Genomic DNA, 6,615 nt, shown 5'->3' with positions numbered 1-6,615 from the left:
ACTTGATTCCTTGTTCTATTCACTCCCTCTGTGACATCTGTCAGTGGTCACTGTCAGCAGACAGGACACGGGGGTAGATGGACCTTTGGTCTGACTCTGGCTGGTTGTTCCTAGTGTGTCTAATGATCTTTTAACCAGTACTCTCACTCTGTTCTCTTTAGATAAATCTCCGTTCAGTTAATATGAATTGTCTGTGCATCTGTATTGGGTTAACGGCTGAAATAATCATTGACCTGGTGGGTGATGTGCCCGGTCTTTAGGGGCTGGTGAAGCTTTTTATATGATGATCAAGAGTCTCATTAATTCTCATTGTACATGATTTGGACATCTGGGTGGGAGTAAGGATGTTACAGACCTGTCAGATTGTTGATTCACCCCCATCCCCTTGCTGGCTCTATGAGATATCAGATAGAGGCAGCAAAGGGGGGAGAGGAGGGGATACTTCAAAGGGCAGTGCCACACAGCTGAGCCTGGCTGAAATGGCTCCATGATGTCGTTTCCACTTTGAGGTACAGAAGAGCTCCTGCTGGGGACTCGCGTACATTTCAAAGCTGGCACCCACATGCAGCCTGTAGTCAATGGGGCTTCCCACTGGTCCCAGGCTGTAAGCAGAGTTCCCAGTGGGGGTTCTTGTTCATTTCAAAGGAGGAATGCCAACGTGCCTATCGAGTAGTCGCTGGAAATTCCATCAACTACTCGACTAGTAAATTAACCGCAACTTAACATCCTTAGGTGGGAGCCCCAGGCTGGGTTGCTTTAAGGCAGGGCTCTCCAACCACTTTAAAATCACAGTTTCAATTGAAGTGCAATGTGAGATCTACGTCAAACCCAAATACCCTGGCCTGACTTTCTTCCCCCGCTTCCTTGAGGCCCTGCTCCTGCACCAACCCTTCCCCAAGGCCTCATCCTGTAAAATCCATCCCCCTTCATCCCTGAATCTCATTCACTTTCACTAGGCTGGGGTAGGGGTTGGCGTGTAGGCTCTGGTCTTGGGCCAAGGGGTTCAGAGTGTGGGAGGGGACACCCTGAAGGGAGGAACATGGGGAGGGCTCTCTGGAGTGCCCTAGGGGATCGGTCATTTGGTTGGGGCTGGTTTAGGGTGATGGGTCCAAGGCTCACCCACCCTGGGAGGGACAAGATAGCTAGGGACAAAGCTAGCTCCTGCATTTGGAAAGCAGGGTTAGAGACTCTCTGAAGAGAAGTAGGTGGGTTGGGTTCTGGAGTGGCCTGGGGTATCTGGCATTTCCCTGGGGAACACAGGGTTGGGGGCTTGAGTCCCACCCCTGCAAACGCCCACCCTGAGAGTGACCAGATGGCTGATATAGGACCCTCTGAAAGTAGGCAGCCAGGGTAGGTTTGGGAGTGGCTTGGAGTACAGGGCATTTGCCTGGTCAGCACAGGGTGGTGGGGTCAGGTCCTGTCCAGCCGGGGAGTAGCTGGGGAGCCAACACAAGCTGCTCCAAGGATTGAGCTGTCCCCTGCATTAGGAAGACAGGATAAGGGATCCCTTGAAATTGGGGTGGTGGGGTGAGCTTGGCTCTGGTATGGGCTAGAGCATTCACCTGGGGAGCATAAGACTGGTTGCCTGATCTCCACCCACTCTGGGGCTCTGTCTACACTGCTGGGTTCTTCTGCAGTGTGTCCACACTGCCTGCCTGCTCTTGCACCAAGAACATTTACAGTAAAGTGTGGTAGGAGAGGGCTTCCTGCACAAGAGAGCATGTAGACATAGCCTGAGAGTGTCTGTGGACAGCTGCCCCAGGGATGGAGCAGCAGAGCCAAGGCAGACTCATTCCTGCCCTAGTCCCACAGCCCTCTTCAAAACCTCCGCCACGGTTTGAGGTGCTGCCCCTCATCTACAGACTCTGATGCCACAGCTCCCGGATATTGATCAATGGGAGCTGCAGGAGCCGTGTATGCAGGCGACGGCAAGGACAAGGACAGCGTGTGGGGACTCCCTGCTCCGCCTCTCGGGCATGCTGACCACATCCATGAGCAGCAGTTTCCACAGGGATAACGACTCCAGACATGCCAGGTTTGGCATTTTAGAACTCACTCCTCACTCAGTTAACTCAGTTAATGTACAGCAGAAATGAAAGTCATGTCATGCACAGACCAGTCAAAACCCAAAACTAACCCACTTTGCAAGCAGTAAACGTGGTAACCCCCCCCTCCTGTACATGATGGGACAGGAGATGCGAGATGAGAGGAAAGCACTGTGTGTGTGTGTGTGTGTGTGTGTGTGTGAGAGAGAGAGAGAGAGAGAGAGAGAGAGAGAGGATGACAGACACACACACACTGTGTGAATGTGGCAGAGATTTGCATTGCCAAGCCCTCCATCCCCTTCTCCTGTACCCACAAGGAGGGGGGGGGAGGGACACTCTCACATCAGCTCCTCTCCTCTTCCCCCTCCCACACCCTGCCCAGCAAGCAGGAAGCTCCCAGGGGCAGCTCCAAGGCAGAGGGCAGGAGCAGCATGACAGTGGATGGTGAAGCAATTTCAGCACCATCACTGGATAGGATCCCAGCCAAACCAGTCAGGATCCCTGTCACAGGCTCCAAGATCTACTGGCAGATCCTGATCTGCTGACTGGTGACCACTGATATAAGGGAACTGTGTTTCTGGCTTCTGGGCACCAGCAAAGTCCTGCAGAAGCTTTTTGCTCCCCAGTTTGAACAATCCAAATATCAGACTGACAGTTTGGGGGACTGTCTGCCCCCTTCTTTGCCATTTGCCCCAGCAGAGCAATCCCAGCCTGGCCCACTGGGACCCCACTCAGCGTGTCCTGAAGTTTGTATCCTCTGATGTCTTTACACTTTTCATGACTGCCCAGCACCAGCCTTTCCCCCACTGACTGGTTTTGTCTCCAGAGCTTTGGAGCTAACAATGCCCAGTGGGACTTGCACAGAGGCACTTGCCTTCCATGTGCCTTGGCTAATTGTCTCTTTCGCTTCCCCCCATGCGGAAAATAGTTCAGTTCCTAATTAAACGCCAGTTTGCATGTTGGGAGAGTCTTGTCCCAGGCTGCTCCACTGTCCTCGCACCAACCCCTTCTTCATAGAACTCTAGCACTGGAAGGGACCTCCAGAGGTCATCTGAGTCCAGTCCCCGGCCCTCACAGCAGGACCCAGTACTGTCTAGACAGTCCCTGACACGTGTCTATCTAACCTGCTCTTAAATATCTCCAGTGATGGGGATTCCACAACCTCTCTAGGCAACTTATTCTAGTGTTTAACCATCCTGACAGTTAGGAAATTTTTCCTAATCTCCAACTTAAACCTCCCTTGCTGCAGCTTCAGCCCATTGCTTCTTGTCCTATCCTCAGAGGCCAAGGAGAACAATTTTTCTCCTTCCTCCTTGTGACGCCCTTCTAGATACCTGAAAACTGCCATCATGTTCCCCCTCAGTCTTCTCCTTTCCAAACTAAATAAGCCCAATTCTTTCAGTCTTCCCTCATAGCTCATGTTCTCTAGAAGACCTTTCATCATTCTTATTGCTCTTCTCTGGACCATCTCCAATTTCTCCACATCTTTTCTGAAATGTGGTGCCCAGAACTGGACACAATACTCTAATTGAGGCCTAATCAATGCAGAGAAGAGCAGAAGAATGACTTCTCATGTCTTGCTCACAACACTCTTCTTAATGCATCCCGGAATCATGTTTGCCATGTCACATTGCTGGCTCATATTTGGCTTGTGGTCCTTTACTTGTGAGTCATTTCCCATTCAGTGTGTGTGAATCTGATTGTTTCTTCTCAAGTGGAGTACCTAGAAACATTCTAAAATAGTATAATTTGAAGCAATGTATTTCAGGGGTTAATTTGATCCAAGAAGAGTTTGGGGAGTTTTCTTTGTTTGTTTTTACTTTTTCTTTCACAAAAGTAAATTGTTTGTTTCAACATCAAATATTTTTTCAGTTGCAAGGTCACTGAACACCTTCACTCACACAGCTACCCGCACACACACTCATTTGCTACAACTCCTACGGTCTCTTTGTTTAAAAATGCATTGTGCTTGCACAATGGATAAAGAATAGGTGACTGTTAAAGGGAAGTATGGTCCAGTGTGTTTTCAGAGCACCCTTCCAAACTTTCATCCGGGGAGGGAGAAGTGGGGGGGGGGGGGGGTAATAAAAAATCAAAATGTGGGAAATTCAAAAAAGCTGAATGAATCACCCACATCTGTTTTAAAATGACAGAGTAGGATTTTTCAAAGTTTCCTATGGGATTTGAGCACCTGAATTCCATGGGAGGTTTGCACCTAACTTCTTTAGTTTTTTTTGAAAATGTGATCCATAAAGAAGATGACCATTTTTCTACTGAATTTGTTTACAAAGGTCAACAGGTCCTAGGAGACCTTTTGCATTTGTAATTTCCCACTGGTATTAGCAGAGCTCAGATGAAATCATACCACTTTCAAAACCATATTTATAGAATGGATGCAGGCAAAGTTTATTTACGAGATGGGCAGAGGCAACATGCTAGATAGAGCAACGGAGACTGACAATAATTCAGAGAATGAGATAGAGGTCTTTATTTAATTTCTAATTACCGCATCTCTACTGCAGCCAGTTTGAAAAGGTGAGATCTGTATGACTGCATACCTATTTCTAATCTTTGATGTTCCATGGCTCACAATTTCATGGACAAGATGTGACCATTTTGATCTTCTACGCTGAAACTTCACAGAAAAAACTGGCCAAACACTGGCCAAAAACTTCACAGAAAAAACTCCTACAGCAGAACTTTTAGAAAAAAATCCAATTTTAATTTAAAAGTAGTCCGTTATGAAGAATCTATCACAACCCCTGGTAAAATGTTGATTAGCTTCAATGTTAAAGGTGCTCCTTATGAGCAGTGTGAATTCATCTTGTTTCAACCACCATTCAGTGGGGCATGTTTGAATCTATCTGTTAGATAGAAGAGTCCATTTGCTACTCATATAGGTATTACTGACATGCAACCAAGTTATCTCTAAAACATCTCTGTGTTACACTGAATGGATTGTGTTCCTTGAGTCTATCACTAGAAGGCACACATAAGTGTCACTTTGGCTGCTGTGTTGATGTTGTTGCTCAATGAAAGAGACATAGAAGAAGAATTTAGTAAGGAATATGGAAAGGTGGAGCAAAAAATATATCAGTGAAGTTCAATCCAAATAGATAATTGAAGAACAGGTGGAGAGAAGACTTTGCAGGGAACAGATTTCTGATAGTTGAAAACTGCTTCTTCTGGCAGAAGAAAAACCTCGGATTGGAAACTGAAGTTAGACACATTGAAACAAGAAGTAAGGTACATGTTTTAAATGGTGAGAGGTGTTAACAGTTGGGTTATGGTTAGGGTTGGGATTAGGGAGGTGATAGATATAATGTCACATGAAGTCTTTAAATTGAGTCTGGATGTCTTTCCTGAAGATATCCTCTATTTCAAATCCAAATTGTTAGTTGACTGGTGACATTACAGTACAATCGTGCAGTTTATGTGTTGCTGAGAGCACACTGGATCTTTGTTTGGCAACTAATTTTGGGGCAGTGAAATGAAAGGCAAGCCGAGAGGGGTAGCTGAATAGCAGTGACATTTTGACACATTGTATATTTTTGATACAATGAAAATACATCTTTTAGAATAAATTTGGGATCATTAAAAGCTTCAGAGTCACTGAGCTCACAGTAGTGACTGTATTAAATAGGTTTCTTGTTGTCACTGATAACATATTTTATTCTTTACATCTACTATGATGGGATTGTGAACATATTTTCATGTAAGGTTTTCCGAACCTTGAAATACTGAAAAATATTGTTCCGTGTAAAGCACACGAGCGACAGTGGGGACCATCTGCACTTGAAAGTGTTCTGTGTGAGATATTCTAGGATGAGTCTTAAGGAAAAGTGTTTTTGAAAAAAAATCTCAGTGGTCCTGGGGAATAACCATCAGAATATTGTCTTCCTGCTTGGTGCTGCTGTAGCACCAACAGGCAAAATTGAACCTGGGCATAAGGCTCTACTGCATGAGTGAAAAGCCAGCTGGCTCTCTGCTGAGGCTATAGAGCGAAATCATTCTCTCCTGCTCACTGTATGTGGTGTTGGTCCCACTAGATGGGACATCAAAAGCAGGAGCTGTGGGTCAATCCTGAGTATTTCCTCCTATCGATTCTTCTTACTAAACCCAATTTATAGCAAAGGGAGACTTGGTTGTTCTAGTCATATCTACCAATCAACCGGATATTGCATAAGATACCTATTATGCCAATATTTAGAATACATTTTGCTGTGCCAAAATATTGCAAAAGTGCTTAATTAATAGTTTTTCTCTGTTTCTGGAATTTTTCTCTTCTCAAAAATGGGATGTACTAGTACCAGGTTGTTTCTGGCCAAAATGCCCTGGTCTTGCTGTCCAGTACAAGTTATGCCTGATTGGGCAAGCACTCCTGACTCTCCCCCACCTCTTCTGGCCTTGTTTCCATGTGTCTGTGTGTGCGTGCACCAGACTTGAATCAGACCTAGGCTTGGCTTTGTTAGAGATCCATACTTTGGACAAGGCCGAGACGAGGCCTGACCTGGAGACATTGTTGTTCTGGTCTCGGGAGGGCTGTCCAGACATGTGCCCTGCTGCTTTC

This window comes from Pelodiscus sinensis, chromosome 30 (assembly GCF_052426305.1).
Source record: "Pelodiscus sinensis isolate ZL-2025 chromosome 30, ASM5242630v1, whole genome shotgun sequence".
Taxonomy (NCBI): Eukaryota; Metazoa; Chordata; order Testudines; family Trionychidae; genus Pelodiscus; species Pelodiscus sinensis.
The sequence above is the reverse complement of the archived record's forward strand: the minus strand, read 5'-3'. Positions refer to the sequence as shown.